General features: G+C 36.1%; 3 non-coding genes across 3 annotated transcripts; all 3 read right to left on the reverse strand.

Moving 5' to 3' along the window:
- Positions 1–1,280: 1,280 nt before the first annotated feature.
- Trnap-ugg (transfer RNA proline (anticodon UGG)) lies at positions 1,281–1,352 on the reverse strand. Its single transcript has one exon. It is a non-coding gene; the product is annotated as a tRNA-Pro (tRNA).
- Positions 1,353–2,970: 1,618 nt separating this feature from the next.
- Trnap-ugg (transfer RNA proline (anticodon UGG)) lies at positions 2,971–3,042 on the reverse strand. Its single transcript has one exon. It is a non-coding gene; the product is annotated as a tRNA-Pro (tRNA).
- Positions 3,043–5,487: 2,445 nt separating this feature from the next.
- Positions 5,488–5,559, reverse strand: Trnap-ugg (transfer RNA proline (anticodon UGG)). Its single transcript has one exon. It is a non-coding gene; the product is annotated as a tRNA-Pro (tRNA).
- Between the last annotated feature and the right edge of the window lie 11,745 nt (positions 5,560–17,304).

Below are 17,304 nucleotides of genomic sequence, written 5' to 3' on the forward strand. Positions count from 1 at the left end.
TACACGGATCATACACGGAGGACCTTCAACTGGCTGGTATCGAACCCGCAACTCTCCAATCATGAGTCCCACGACTTACCGACCAGGCCACCATAGCCTAAAAGTAATACACACACTCATATTTAGCCCGTTCACGTTTACTAAACAGCTGGCTCACTGCATGTATTTTAAAAGTTCGAAACGAACATTCTCTCAAAGAAGGCAAAAGAGGACCATTGGATGCGTTCCTTACCAGGCGTAAAGCTGGTACGGAACGGTGTACCGGACACGATGGTGAAGACCTATTGAGACGGCCATGGTCTGATTTTATTTTATTTGATTCGATCACGAGTCTTGGAACTCTGCAAGAGCACTGCGAATTCTCTATGCCTTGCCTCTGCTTGTTTGAAAAAATGTAACCGTAGAGAGCATCTTTTCTTCCAAAATAGTTTAGGCCAGAAAGGCCTTGGCCAGTCCTGAACTGTAGAGCCGAACAAGAAAAAGAAGGGCTTTCGCCCCTGGTGGTAAAAATATGAACTGATAGTTACAAATTTATTTTGTCCGTGGTTCATGTATAGCGTAAACCATTGTCCTATGACTTACCGCTGTTAGAACGAACTCTACGTAAGCCTATTAATGTAACTTGAATTCGGGAACTGATAGTGGAAGCAAACAAAGCAACGTGACACTTGGAGGGACTCTTATTTAATTGGCAATGGGTGACGAAAACAGCACCAATCAGATAAGCCAAATGTTCCTGAGGTGAATCGCTAATCCAATGAGTAGTTCATGAAAGTTGCAAATGTTGGCGTCAAACAGCAACCCTCTCTGTTTGCTTCTGATATCAATTCTCCTTGAATGCGCAATAATGCAATTTAAGGCTAGAAAATAGTTTGTCAAACAGAAAACTCCGAACTTTCTTGATTTTCTCTAGATCTTATAAAACAACCCTCAGAGTCCACCGTGACTCTGAGATCACATCAAATTTCCTCATTATGTTTTCTTACAGGGCCGTTATTAATTTGTTGACGATTGTGACTTCAGAAGTGAAATCTGATTGCTTTATATTTAAGTTGGTGGTACTGACACAAGCTAATCTTTCAGTTGCAGAATCAAACTGATTTGAAAAAAAAAAAATAATAAAGCAAATATCCACCTTAAATGTTATACACATTGTTTCATCGTTCTGTGCACATAAATAACTAACATATTAGTGAAGCACCGGTTTGAAAAAATGATTAAAAACACTTAGATCTTCATTAATAGGGTTTTTTATGCAGAATTAGGGAAAAAAACAGCCAGGGCTCGGCCGGGATTTGAACCCGGGACCTCTCACACCCAAAGCGAGAATCATACCACTAGACCACCGGGCCACGTTATGGCATCAAATCACTTTTCTTTCGAGATCTGTTGACTTAGCGTGCAGGAAATGTGATTAAGAACATGCCCGCATCCCACAGAAAGCAGAAGTAAACAGAATTATTCTAGTTGATTCATTCACCTATCAATAGATGTCGTTACTACTTTCAGTCTCCACCAAACCAGTTGGGATAGCAGAATTTCATAAAAGCTTCCCTGATTAATTTTAAGGGGCCGTGGTAGCCTGATCGGTAGGGCATTGGACTCGGGGCCGGAGGGGCTCGGGTTCGATCCCCGCTGGTCGAAGACCCACCGTCGTCATTAAAGGGGACTGGGCGACGTTAAATATGCTCGTGGTCTCAATGTCCTCCAAGTGAAACGATACCTCTGGGGGTGCTAGTACCAGGTAGCTATTAGCTCTTGGACTAGTTCTAAATTCTCATTAACTGTCCGATCCGGTGATGGTGCTGCCATCTATCGGTATATAAAATAATGGAGGCAAGGCACATAGTATGCAGATCCCTCGACATAATACAGTTGTAGTCAGTTGTGACTCTTGAATAGAAATAGAAATAGAAATAGATTAATTTTAAAGTTTTATTAATTAACTTTTATTTTACGACACTTTAAAATGAGTGAATGACTGTTAAAAATCACCCTTCTTTTTATTACTGACCTTGTACTCGTATTTCTGCAATATTTCATGTTCATCGCATATTCGTAAGGTGCCATGTTTCTCTCCTGACTGATTTTGCTTACCATGTTTTTTAAGAATATGAAACTCTGACCATAAAATTAGCAGTGGTTTTATTGCTTGGATATGGCCCTGAAGACGGCTCAGTCTTTTTGATGAAGCCCAGGAGCCGAACAACCTTGATCCATCAGCTCCCAGAGATACTGATTTAGAATAGGACCTTGAAGAACTTTGTGACAATGGCAGATTTATCTTGACCCGGTCACCATTAGAATACACGGAGGATCTTCAACTGGCTTGCATCAAGCCCAAAACTCTTCAGCCACAAGTCCCATGCCTTACCGATTAGCCCACCACGGCCTCAAGGTAACACGCGCATATCCACATATTCAGCCCGCTAACATGGACCAAACAGCCGACTCACAACGTGTACTTTAAAACTACGACTTGAAAATTTACTATAAAAAGGGGGAAAGGCGAATCGTTGCGGTTGAATTTGAAATATGTTCCTTACCACGTACAAAAGAGGGTAGCGTGGAGATGTTATTTATCTACTGCAGGCTGTAGTGTAAACGGTTGCTATTGAAAATCCCTACTTTCGGCTCTAAACCGGGTCATTGCATTTCTTTTGTAAGCGCAGCAGTTGAATGCCGAACAAACTGAGAAAAAATTACTACACTCGTATCACCACAAAGGTAAAAAAAAGATTGAATGAAAAAAATATAAAAGTGAGAAAAAAAATCACAATAAAATGCAGTAATTCTTTTTTTTTTTAATCATAGACAGAAATATCAAGACTCCTAGTTTACCTCAAGAACTGAAGTTTATACCTAAGACAAAACCACACGAGTAGAAAAATTACCGGAAAAACTTTAACAGCTTGAAAAAAACTTCATTGAATAATTTTTTTGTACATAAACATAAAAAAAACGTCAACTGGGCTCGGCCGGGATTTGAACCCGGGACCTCTCACACCCAAAGCGAGAATCATACCACTAGACCACCGGGCCACAATTATTCCACAATTTTTATAATGGAATTCTTAAGAATCACGCAAAAGAACTATAACGGTATTAGAACATGCATGCATGGAGGCAAAACACACGAAAATAAAAACAGCTGCCGGCAGACTAACTGATTTGACGACAGAACTTACTGAGTGACACATGGAAATATTTATCAGCAGCATGCTTAATCCAACTGATTAAAAGTCTCAAAAAGTCAAGCCCGAATTTAGCTTCTCGCCAACCTTTGACAGATTTGAAATTTGCCGCCTTGCCCCCCTCAAAAAAGAAAAAAAAAGAAAAATTTCCTTGACTCAAAAAACGCAGAAATTAGTGTTCCCGAAATTTTAGCATGTGAAAAACTAATAATGATGTTTTAACACTCAGGGAGTCACGATGGGAGGTCACTGTGACCTAACAAAATGTTCTTTCTTTGGCAAACTTTGCTGAGATAATATTGGAAATTGAGATTCTTTTTTCCTTTTTTAGATTTCTCTGCAGTTGCTTTTTAATGATGCCTAACGTTTCTTCTGATAAGGTGTTATGTATGTATGTATGTATGTATGTATAATATTCGTGCATGCTCGCATTTTATGATTCAATAAAACGGGATTTTTATTTGACAAATTGAAAATTCTCTTCATCGTTTTGAATCAACTTTTTGAATATATTTTTCTGTGTTATCACGTTCACTCACTTGAGTTTCTTACCACCCCTCACTGTTCGATGGTGTTTCATTTATAAATTAATACTGGATTGCATTCCAAAAAATCCAAACATTTTGCTTTTGAAAGTTGCCTATTCTAAAAATATGTATCTTATTGAAAAAACTTTTTGAAGACTTCTTTTTGTTCCTCGGTTTTTAATTTAGCATGTTTCCTCTAATCAAAATCCTTCATAGCTATTTTCGTTCAAGAAAAAGAAATGGAAAAGGAAGGAATGCCAGTATAATAGATTACTTTCAAAAATAATAATAAAAGAAAAAAAAATGCGTGATCAAAGCAACGTTTGCTGCCCCTTAAAATTTTGCCGCCCTAGGCAACTGCCTACTCTGCCTATTGGGAAATTGGGCCATGCAAAAAGTGTTGTAGTTGCTTCTTAAAAAAGAGGGAGTCGGGGCATATTTTGAGAAGCTAGTGATGGGAGCCAAGAAGGGTATCACTTCCAACGGGTTAATAAAGGGCAGAGCCCCTTGTCTCTAAAAGAATCCGAACACGACTTGGAAATTGTAATCAAAAGAAAAGTCAAGTTTTGATTCCTAATTTATACTCATGGACGTGAAAACTCTATCAAGAAAGATTTATGAAATTAACCGAAGCTTACAGAAAGTACCTGCAAATAATTAGAAATATAGAGCAATCGTTAATTTGTTACACAATAATAAACATGTGGTATTAATTTAGCTCATTTTGGAGGATTCCTTCATGATTTTGCATTTTTTTGTAAACTGGAGAATAAACTTCCTTGTAGTAAGCCCTGTAAGAAAATCTTTCTTTTTCTCGAAATAGAAGAACTTGTAAAATACGAGAAAAAGGGGTGACGGCAAAGCAAAGTGGCCTCTCTTTTTACTTTCTTTTACAAAAAAGGAAGTATTGTATTCGCAAAAAAAATTTTCACTCAAAACTCGACCATAATTTCCATTTTGCCCACCCTCGAATGAATGTTGAGTTTGTTTTTTTTTGGCTAGACCACACGTGGATAAGTGCCCAAGATCGTATAGACACGCGAAATATTCATTCTGGCAATTCCCGAGTTGATTACGAAGAGTTTTCTCGTGACGTCTGTATGTATGTGCGTATGTGTGTCGCATAACTCAAGAACGGTACGTCCTAGAAGGTTGAAATTTGCTACGTAGACTCCTATTGGGCTCTAGTTGTGCACCCTCCCTTTTGGGTGCATTCGGGTGTTTCTAAATGGATCTTTTGCCCCTTTTTGCGGTGAAATCATTGTTAACTTCGATGTAAACTTTTGTGGTGTTATAATTTGTCGGACACTTGGCGATAGAGGTGGAAAACTTCTTAAGGAAGTCAAGAGTGCCAAACAAACTGGTAGCTAATATAGAATTAGCATTGATCAGATGAGTGATCAAAAACTCAGAGTCCTCGGCTGGAATGACTGAGCTGGCGGTGTATTTCGTGTATTTCTGCCTTAGCCCTGACTATAGGGTCAGTAACTTACTGAAAATAAGTTCGAGTTTAGATTATGTAAATTCTTTATGTGTTTTTGGTAAGCATTTGAAATTTTTGTTTCGTTTCGAGGCAAAACGATCATTCTATATTAGACGACTCAACTATTAGTTGAATTTCGCAGCTATAGGTCAGATCTTTTTAAGATAGTAAGAGTAACTGAGGGGGAAAAACATAAAAATGACAAGCAGTAGAAAGTTGTAATGAATTTAAAAATTTTATTCAACATTTAATACTAAAAGGACAAATTATGGAAAAACGTGTCGGGCTCGGCCGGGATTTGAACCCGGGACCTCTCACACCCAAAGCGAGAATCATACCACTAGACCACCGGGCTACACACAGATTATTTATTCGACAAATCATTTCTTAAACGAAAGCAAAGCAACATGTAATCATAAACGCACACACCCGCAGCAAGAAAGAAGCATAAATAAATAGCATTATTATACTGCATCATTTATTTTGCTACAGGTGGTTTCTGGTCGCCGACATCTAACTACATTATAGATTTTGATATTTTATTCAATAGTTCTTTTCCATTAATTACGAAATACCTCTGGTGCCCCCCCCCCCGTTTTCCAAGTGCCTACACTTTGATAAAATGTCAGAAAACCGTAAACATGCTCCTCAAAACTGGAACCTAGTACTTTGAAATTCCCTAAATTTCGTTTGTGTTCAAGTTCAATTTTCATTTTTCGCATTTTTTATAGAAATTAGTTATTCTGCAAGAAACATTTTTTTCCTTCATTGAAACATTTAGTATTTTACTTTAATTTGAGAAATGAATTTAAATCTCGTTGATGTGAATTGGCAAACTCAAAAGGGATGAAAAAACAAATATCAGAAAAATTTTCAAGTCTTTCTCCGACAATATTAGAGAAAGATAGGGTTCAGTTTAGTAATAAAAATAGCCTCATGTTCAAACGTGCTTGATAGATAACAGCAATCCAGAAAAAAAAAATAGCAAGAAAAGATCGTGTTCTCAAAATGTGTGTCCCCCGAGACGGACAGGCTGACTTATCTGACATTTTGGTTCCACGACAGAATTGGACTCGACCTCGTTTCTAGTACGTATTTATAAATACGTTATAATATTCGCTGGTTGCTATGTCGTAAAAAAATTGCTGTAAGTTGAGTAAAATGTCACTGTCACTGAAGGTGAATCTAGAAAGATGACTTAGTTCACAAATTCAGCAAAAAATGTATCGGAAAATATTTTTACCGTAATACACCTCACTTTCACACCTTGTTTGTTTTTAATTTGTATTAATTAAATCGTCTTCATGCACAAAATAAAATAATCAAACATCAATCAGGTAACACACCTAAAGCTTGGCCACCAGTTTTCTGCAATGAAGCTTTTGTACAAATAATAGTTTTTTTTAAGCCCGACTATTTTGGAATCAAAATATTAAATAAATCAGCTGTGTAGGCGCCTTCCTCAAAACAACTCATAGTTTGTGGTGCATTTGAATGGTCTTGCGGCATGGCAAGGTCGTGATTTAGTTAAAGAACGAAAATGCAATAAAGTGAAAACTATATTTAACAACTCAACTCGATCAACAGATGTTTCAGCATCAACTATTTAACATCTAAAACTAGTCATAATATTTTTCATGATTGCTTGTAGTCTTCAGGACGATTCCACTTATATCTGCATTCATGACAGAGCTGTCAGTGGTTATAGACCAAGAGCTGACCCCCCAAAACACGATTTATCTCTTTTATGGCTTGTGGCTGGTTAAAATAATAAAAAAATGCAATTTAAAACTTTGGCTCGAATCCCCCCCACTAATTTTGGGTCACACGGCTGCGTGGGTGGATGAAAGGTCAAAAAAATGAAAAATATCAAAGTGATGAGTTAAATGGCTAAAAACTATATAATAGCATTAAATTAATAAGAAAAAACCCGTAGCTAATTTCCCCCCCAGCTATGTTGGGGCGAACGTGGTGCCCCCCAGGGGTAAAGTATCGATTATTAAACTTAAAAAAAAATGATCACTTTCGTGGGGGGGAATTTTACAGGGTATTAGTTTCATTATTTTGATTGCCAAAAAAAATTCACCTCCAGTAACTATGGGTCAATTTGTCAAAAAAATTTTTTTTTGTTCCTCTTTATTTGGTTCAAGTCGAGTATTATTCGAACTTACGCATGACTGTTTAAGTTGCAAAAAAAACCCCCAAAGTTTGAACGTTTTTTCATTAAAAAAAACTCGTAGCAATCCCCCCCCCCCACACCTATGGAGGGGGTTGCTACGCGGTGCGCAGTTTTACAACGTGGTGCCCCCCCCCCCCAGGGGTGAATTGTCGATTGATTAAATTAAAAATAAATGATCACTTTCGTGGAGGGAATTTTACAGAGTATACATTTAATTGCAAAACAAAATATCTCCTCCCCAGCAATTATAAGTCTACTAGCTGCATTGTCAGGCGTTGCACGGTCTACCTCAAAAATGTACGTGTTTTCGCCGTTCCAAGCATTTTATACAATTATATAAATTTTCTCGCTTTCATTACATTTCTTATTGCTGCTCCACTCTTATTAGTCAAAGCGCAATGTTATATAGCCTATAGCCTTCTCAATAAATGGACTATTCAACACAAAATGAATTTTTCAGTTCGAACCCGTCGTCCCTGTAGACCAAGAGCTGAGCCCCCAAAACACGGTTTATCTGTTTTATGGCGGGTGGCCGGTTAAAATAATAAAAAAATGTGATTAAAAATTTTGGCTCTAATCCCCCCCCCTCCGCCCACTATTTTCGGGTCACACGCTGCATGGGTGGATGAAAGGTCAAAATAAAAGAAAAATATTAACATAAGTGAAATGGCTAAAAATTATATAATAGCATTAAATTAATTAAAAAAACCACGTAGCAAATCTCCCCTCCAGCTATGTTGGGGCGAATGTGGGAGCCCCCCCCCCCCAGAAGTGAATATCGATTGTTAAAATTAAAAAAAAAATCACTTTCGTGGGGTTGGGGATGGGGAACTTTAAAGGGTATTTGTTTCATTATTTTGATTTCCAAAAAATCTCCCCCCCCCCCAGTAACTATGGGTAAATTTGTCAAAGAAAAAGTTTTTTGTTTCTCTTTATTTGGTTCGAGTCCAGTACTATTCGAATTTTCCCATGACCTCTTAAATTGTGAAAAACAATTGCAATTATTTATTCGGTAAAAAAAACACGTAGAAAATCCCCCCCCCCCCAGCTATGTTAGGGCGAACTTGTTGCCCCCCAGGAGAGAATTATCGATTGATTAAATAAAAAAAAAAGATTACTTTCGTAGAGAGGAGGGATTTTCTCAGAGTTTACATTTGATTGTAGCAGGAAAAAAAATCCCCCCCCCCCCCAAAAAAAAAAATGTTTTTAATTTAAATTAGAAATTTTGAAATATTTTTCAAAATGAAAGGAAGCAATACAGCGTCCGTACATCTGCTTCTACCATTGTGAGCTCAGCATGAAAAGAATGAAGGGGAAAGTATACGCCTGTGATGATTTCTTCTTGCTGTTTCGAGGGCAGTTTCGTCAGTGATCAACTGTAACCAACACAGTGAAGTCGTTATAGCTGTTGGTTTTTCTTTTCGGAGCACGCTGTACCGAATCCTTAAACTGAAAACGTAAAAAAATCCTTTTTTCAAAAATATATTTTGATGTTTTTATATTATGAGTGTTTTAAAGGGTAATTTTAAGTGTAGCCAGCCACCAAATAAAAGATAATTTAGTATATTATCTCCAGAGTATACATTTAATTGTTTTAATTGCAAAAAAAAAAAAAAAAAAAATCTCCCCCTACCCCAGTAATTATGAGTTTATTTCACAAACAAAAGTGATTTTATGTTAAAATTGCAATAACGACGTTTTTACTTGTAAATGTTAATGCGTTAATCCGATGCGTTAAATGAATTTTTAAAATAATAATTTGGAAATTCATATAGATTTATTTACCTTCAGCATATTGGTTGTGATAGTGTCTATCTAGTTTGATAAAAATGTTCTTGCAATCTCGATGATATAAATCTGCTTCTGTTAAGAACTCGGAAAAATCTAAATCACGGAATTTCAGTTTTCAGTGTTTTCGAATCTTTGAAACTTTTATTCCTTCAAATAAAGTTTCTGTCAAAACATTATCTTTTATCTGGTGGCTGGCTACACTTAAAATTACCCTTTAAAACACTCATAATATAAAAACATCAAAATATATTTTTGAAAAAAGGATTTTTTTACGTTTTCAGTTTAAGGATGCGGTACAGCGTGCTCCGAAAAGAAAAACCAACAGCTATAACGACTTCACTGTGTTGGCTACAGTTGATCACTGACGAAACTGCCCTCGAAACAGCAAGAAGAAATCATCACAGGCGTATACTTTCCCCTTCATTCTTTACATGCTGAGCACACAGTGGTAGAAGCAGATGTACGGACGCTGAATTGCTTCCTTTCATTTTGAAAAATATTTCAAAATTTCTAATTTAAATTAAAAACATTTTTTTTTGGGGGGGGGGGGATTTTTTTTCCTGCTACAATCAAATGTAAACTCTGAGAAAATCCCTCCTCTCTACGAAAGTAATCTTTTTTTTTAATTTAATCAATCGATAATTCACTCCTGGGGGGCAACAAGTTCGCCCTAACATAGCTGGGGGGGGGGATTTTCTACGTGTTTTTTTTTACCGAATAAATAATTGAAATTGTTTTTTACAATTTAAGAGGTCATGGGAAAGTTAAAATAGTACTGGACTCGGACCAAATAAAGAGAAACAAAAAACTTTTTTTTTTTGACAAATTTACCCATACTTACTGGGGGGGGGGGAGATTTTTTTGGAAATCAAAATAATGAAACAAATACCCTGTAAAGTTCCCCATCCCCAACCCCACGAAAGTGATTTTTTTTTTTTTTAATTTTAACAATCAATATTCACTTCTGGGGGGGGGGGGCTCCCACATTCGCCCCAACATAGCTGGAGGGGAGATTTGCTACGTGGTTTTTTTTTAATTAATTTAATGTTATTATATAATTTTTAGCCATTTCACTTATGTTAATATTTTTCTTTTATTTTGACCTTTCATCCACCCATGCAGCGTGTGACCCGAAAATAGTGGGCGGAGGGGGGGGGGGGGGGGATTAGAGCCAAAATTTTTAATCACATTTTTTTTATTATTTTAACCGGCCACCCGCCATAAAACAGATAAACCGTGTTTTGGGGGCTCAGCTCTTGGTCTACAGGGACGACGGGTTCGAACTGAAAAATTCATTTTATGTTGAATAGTCCATTTATTGAGAAGGCTATAGGCTATATAACATTGCGCTTTGACTAATAAGAGTGGAGCAGCAATAAGAAATGTAATGAAAGCGAGAAAATTTATATAATTGTATAAAATGCTTGGAACGCCGAATATACGTGCATTTTTGAGGTAGACCGTGCAACGCCTGGCAATGCAGCTAGTAGACTTATAATTGCTGGGGAGGAGATATTTTGTTTTGCAATTAAATGTATACTCTGTAAAATTCCCTCCACGAAAGTGATCATTTATTTTTAATTTAATCAATCGACAATTCACCCCTGGGGGGGGGCACCACGTTGTAAAACTGCGCACCGCGTAGCAACCCCCTCCATAGGTGTGGGGGGGGGATTGCTACGAGTTTTTTTTAATGAAAAAACGTTCAAACTTTGGGGGGGTTTTTTTGCAACTTAAACAGTCATGCGTAAGTTCGAACAATACTCGACTTGAACCAAATAAAGAGGAACAAAAAAAATTTTTTTTGACAAATTGACCCATAGTTACTGGAGGGGAATTTTTTTTGGCAATCAAAATAATGAAACTAATACCCTGTAAAATTCCCCCCCACGAAAGTGATCATTTTTTTTTAAGTTTAATAATCGATACTTTACCCCTGGGGGGCACCACGTTCGCCCCAACGTAGCTGGGGGGGAAATTAGCTACGGGTTTTTTCTTATTAATTTAATGCTATTATATAGTTTTTAGCCATTTAACTCATCACTTTGATATTTTTCATTTTTTTGACCTTTCATCCACCCACGCAGCCGTGTGACCCAAAATTAGTGGGGGGGATTCGAGCCAAAGTTTTAAATTGCATTTTTTTTATTATTTTAACCGGCCACAAGCCATAAAAGAGATAAATCGTGTTTTGGGGGGTCAGCTCTTGGTCTAAAAGGTTAACAGTTAATTTCAGAAAGGTTAAATTTTTTTATCGGAATATTTTCTTGGTCTTTTCCAGATATGTTATTAGCAGAAATTGGACACATTAGCTGCTCATTATTTTCCAGGAAAGTTTCAAAAATTTTTTTACAGTGAGACAATAAATATATGGGCATGTCCTCCATTACCGTTCAGCTTGCTGAAGAAGAAGACATACGTGACAAGCGCATTTTTAAGAAAAGATCAACTATTAAACAGGTTTAGTAATTGATGACGAAATTGAACAAAAATAATACACGCAGAGATCTCACAAGAGTCATAGTGCATTTACAGACGCTGAAAACACTCAAACTGCAATGACTTGGCCTTTCTTACCAACAAAAACACTTCGTGTGTAAATGATTCGTTTCTCTGATTACCAATACATTTATCATGGCAATGTCTCAGGTGCCCCATCATCCCTGAACAATGTTTTGTATGCAATGATTTGGTTGTTGCGTCCTTAATGACACTTTGCACGGCAATGGCTCGGATGCCAGATATTTAATGACATTTTGTATGACAACTGATGGGCTACTAGATTGTAAACGACAATTTGGCAACAACTCAGCTGTCAGATCCTCGATGACACGATGATCGAGGTCAATATTGCGCTCTGCATTAGAAGAAACATACATCTACAGCATTTTGACCATCCAACGTATACTGATCCGTTACTTTCATCATTGAAAGTGGTTGATTGCATACTATACTAAAAACAATTCAGAAACGTTCCTGGAAAATAATGGGCAGCTGATGTGCCCAGTTTCTGCAAGTAACATACTTTGCAAAAAACAGAAATGTTTTCTGATCCTAGAATCTTTGTGAAGTAATTCTGTAATATCTCCGGTTAAAGGCAGTCGTGTTTCTGCCATCTTCCTGCTTTCCCAAGTAACCCCTAAAAGCATTTTTGCAAACATGGCCACAGCTAAGAGAGAATTGCTAACAAGAACCATGAACCTAACTCGCCTGCTATTCTTGCGAAACTACGGATTCCAGAGACTTATTCGCGCTCATTGGGAACAGAGTCATTGGGAACGTGAAGGGGGCGTAAAAGACCAGGAGTCGATACACTAAGTCATTCTTTATACTGGCAGATAAAAATATTTTTCACAACAGTGAAAAGTTTGCATTAGTTCAACTTGTAGCAATTCAGGTGTTTTTTTGAGATTAAGACTTGATTTTCTCAGGAAGTGGATAAAAACTTGTGAAATCTCGAAACGTCCTATGGAAATGATCAGGAACGTTTCATTTTTTTTTTTTTTTACAGTGCAAAGTGCAAGCATTAATAAGCGAAAAGAATTTGCGGGTGTAAAATTTTTCTCTTGTAAAATCATGCCTTGTCATTGGTACTGTTTACCTTTTTGCCTTAAGTCCTATTTCTACCTGGATGTTAAGGAAAAGAAGTACTTTTATGTTCTATCTAGTGTCGTCAAATTTCACGTTGTAGGAAGTATTCCAGTAGCACTTACATGCTTTCATGCCCACGGTCACAACAGGGGTTTATGGAAGTTAACTCCCCTAAACTATTGTTTTTTAAGACATGTATAGTGCAGCTCTGGTTAGTTGAGCTGTGACCTTGACTACGTTTACCTGTTTTAGGGGAGTTTAGTGAAAAATAGACGTGTTATTGGCTCCGATTTTAGTTGGAATATTTTTGAAAAACTACTAAGAAAGTTTCTCAACTCAACTTAACGCCAATTATCCCTATTTTAAACAGAGATAAACATTGTCCGAGTCGGAGCTCAACTTCTCAGAGCCTCACAATACGATGTGCTTGTTCGTTCTAGAGAAAATCTCAAACAAAAACTCTTTTTCTATTTACGCTATTTACAGTGTCTCTTCTTGGTTGACAAACAAATAATTCAATTGAATAATTGAGTATTTAATATCTTTAGAATAAATATGGCTCTGAATTATATCCAGAAATAGAAAACATAGTTTTTTGACCTTACAAAGAACCTTCTTAGTACGAAATGAAATTGAATGAAAACATTATTATCTGTATAAAAACCACGTTACAAAAAACTGGTTGCTAAGTCATAGATGTATTGTTTAACATATTTTTTGAATATTTTACTGTCTTAATAGGGAGAAGATATTTTAAATTCATATTAGAAAACAAAGTAATGTATAAAAATGGGGTCCATTACGAGATGCATCAAAAAACTGTTATTTAATTTGAGATAAAAAATGTTAATTCAAGATTTACCTAAATGGGCGTTTTACTCTACTTATCATCAATTATCTTACGACAGCAACCAACGACTGCATTAACGTGATTCCAAATACTTGAAACAAGGCTGAAACCGAAGCTGTCACAGAACCAAAATGTCGGCTAGGTCGACCTACAGCCCCTTGAAACGGACGGGGCTGACTTATCCTCCATTTTGGTTCCAAGGCGGAATTTGATCCATCCTTATTTTTAGTATTTATAAATACGTTATAATAATCCCTGGTTGCTATGTCCGAAAATAGTTGATAAGTTGAGTAAAATGTCACTTAAGGTGAATTTAGAAATATTACTTAGTTCACAAATTCAACAAAAATGTATCGGAAATGGGAACTGTAATAAACCTCATTTTCACAACTAATTTGTTTTTAATTTGTATTAAATAAATCGTCTTCATCTACTGAACAAAATAATTAAACATCAATCAGGCAACACATCTAAAGCTTGGCCACCAGTTTTCTGCACTGAGGCTTTTGTACAAATACTATTTTCTTCGCTCGATTAATTTGGAACCACAATGTCAAATAAGTCAGCTTCCCTTATATAGGAGCCTTAGGTCGACGTGTCTCCTAAGGGGTTTCCGCTTGGAACAGCGAATGGAGCTTCTGGAGCAGTTGAATCAAACAGAATATGATGATAGAACTGAATACGAGTCATAGCGCTGGTAATGCTTTTAAGCAGTTTGTTGGTTACGTTTGTCTTCATTTGCATATTGGGGCGGAGATTCTCCAAGATATATTGCAAACTCTAGTATGTTAGCATATACAATAGACTCCCGATCATTCGTGGAATTCGGTGGCACAAGTACCACGGATAATAAAAATCGCGGATGAACCGTAAAAGAGGATAAAATGAGGGACAAAAAAGGTGAAAATTGTCCTTACTCAAAAACTTAGCTGTATTGATGCATAATACATTCTAATAACCGCGAAAATATATACATTGCAGTAAAAATGGTTTTTACTTTTGTACAACGAAATTTAACATTAATCAAGAAAAGTGTATGTACGATGAAGGAAGCACAAAAAGCAAATGAATTAATAAGCAAATCTTTACTAATAATAACTTTTTGGGAAAAAGTTTCTTAGATGTTTATTTTATGCTTGGATAAACTCAATAATTACGTATGGTATTTGTGCATGGGGAGGTGATTATGAAACAAATCTTACCAATTTAAATAGAACTTATGCAAAAATTTTGAAAATAATTTATGGATCTAAACAAGAACTTAATAGAAACGATACTATTTTACAAAAGTCAGAGAAAATCTATAATATCAGAGAAATATATGCACAGAGAGTATTTTATTTTTTGCATAACAACAATAACTAGTTTGAAATTAATGAAAAACAATATAATACTCGAATTTCAGGTACACAATATAAAGTTATAAAACCAAATAAAACGATTATTAAAAAGCAATTCTTTTACTTGGCACCGCGGCTGTTTAATGAACTAACGGAAGATGTTAGGAATGAGAGGAACTTCAAAAAATATAAACAAGGGGTCAATGAATATATACAAAATAACGACATTCTATCAATAATCAACTTTTAGCTGATAAAATATACTGACTTGCCACCTGGGGGGGATTTCGTACAGTATTTTTTATACTATTGAATGTTTCAATGCGAGTTATTGTGTGTGTGTGTTTTTTTTTTTTTTTTTTTTCTGGAGTCAAACAGTCCAACAATTCGTGAAATACACCGCCAGCTCAGTCATTTCCAGCCGAGGACTGCAGTTTCGTGCTTATTAGCACTCATCAGCCCGGCATAGGGAAATGACTGAACTGGAGATGGAAAACCTCTTAAGGAAGCCAAGAGTGCCAAACAAACTGGTAGCTAATATAGAATTAGCGCAAACCAGACGAGTGAAAATGACTGAGCTGGCGGTGTATTTCACGTATTTCTGCCTTAGCCCTGGCTATGGGCGGTAACTTACTGAAGTCCAATAATTGTTCTGTGTAAAATTTTTATTACTTGTGTAAAATTGATTTGTAAATATTACTGTTAATACATAATTGTGTTTGTACTCCATACTAAACCGATTAAAAAACACTACGGACAGTGCCTTTGGCGCTCTTTAGTGTTGAATTTACTACTAACTCATGTTGAACTATAGTCAAGATTTTCTTGATATTTTGTTATGACATTTGTAATTTATGTTTTATAATTTGTAAGTTTTTTAACTTTACTTTATTTTGCTTACTGTTATGTATGTGTATTTTGTTTTGTTAATAAATCTTATCTTATCTTATCTTATCTGAAATTGAAAGTCTCTGTCCGGAGGGTCTCTGGATGTCTGTAGGATGTCTGGATGTCTGGATCTCTGTGATGCGCATAGTGCCTAGACCGTTCGGCCGATTTTCATGAAATTTGGCACAAAGTTAGTTTGCAGCTTGTGGGTGTGCACCTCGAAGCGATTTTTCGAAAATTCGTCGTGGTTCTTTTTCTATTCCAATTTTAAGAACAAAAATATCATAAGATGGACGAGTAAATTACAAAATTATTATAACGTGGAACCGTAACATGGGCACAAGCCGATTGGCGAAATACGAAATTATCATAACGTGGAACCGTAACATGGGTACAAGCCAATTGGCGAGAAAATTCACCATATATTATTTGTAAATATACTGGCGAACCAAAAAAAATTTTCATTTTTCTTTTACGGGCAAAGCCGTGCGGGTACCACCAGTAATAACACAATAAAATAAAATAAAACACAAACAACTGAGTTTAAATTTAAATTTTTCGAAATAAAAAAAAAGCCCTTGTTACTTGCTTTTTGCTTCGAAAGTACGTGTTCTTGCTTATTGATTGACTCGCGGATAATCAAATGTTTACTGTGCAGAAGTAAGGACTACGGGGACTTTACAGAGAAAACTCTGACTGATCTAGCGTTCTGCACCACTAAGTCGTAATGCATAGGGAAAAAAAAGCAAAGTAGTGATGCAAAGCTGGATGATGATGTAGATTTTTTTCAGCTTCACAATAAAAGTATCAAACAACTTAGTCCTCACCAAGAAATTCCAACAATGAAAAATTCAAGTAATAAAACCTACACTTAGCTAACATAATTCCTTTTTACAAAACAAAACCTTAAAAATTGAGCTAAACCAATATCATGAGCTTTTCTGATATGAAAGCTATCAGGTATTCAGAGAAGCTCGATTAACAAAGTTTTCTTTTTTTGATACTTTTCTGTACTTTACTTTCTGTTGGAGGGATTATTTTATGCATTGAAATTGTTACTACTATACTGCACCCATTTGAAAGATAGACTAGCAAATAAATGTGCAATTTCGCAACTCGCGTTTGGCTCGTTCAAGAACAAATTTCTGCCAAACAGACAGTGAAGGCGAATATAGCGTATTAGAAAATTGATAAAGTTCTGACTTGTCAAAGTAACTAAGAGAATGTTGAAAATAAAATATTTAAAAAGAAAACACGCATGAAATACTAATGCAGTACGAAAAATCTAGCGTTTGGCTCGTTCAAGAACAAATTGCTGCCAAGCAGACAATGAAGGCGAATATAGTGCATTAGAAAATTGATGAAGTTCTGACTTGTCAAAGTAACTAAGAGAATGTTAAAAATAAAATATTTAAAAAGAAAACCCACATGAAATACTAATGCAGTACGAAAAATCTAGCA

The sequence above is a fragment of the Uloborus diversus genome, chromosome 9, assembly GCF_026930045.1.
Source record: "Uloborus diversus isolate 005 chromosome 9, Udiv.v.3.1, whole genome shotgun sequence".
NCBI lineage: Eukaryota > Metazoa > Arthropoda > Arachnida > Araneae > Uloboridae > Uloborus > Uloborus diversus.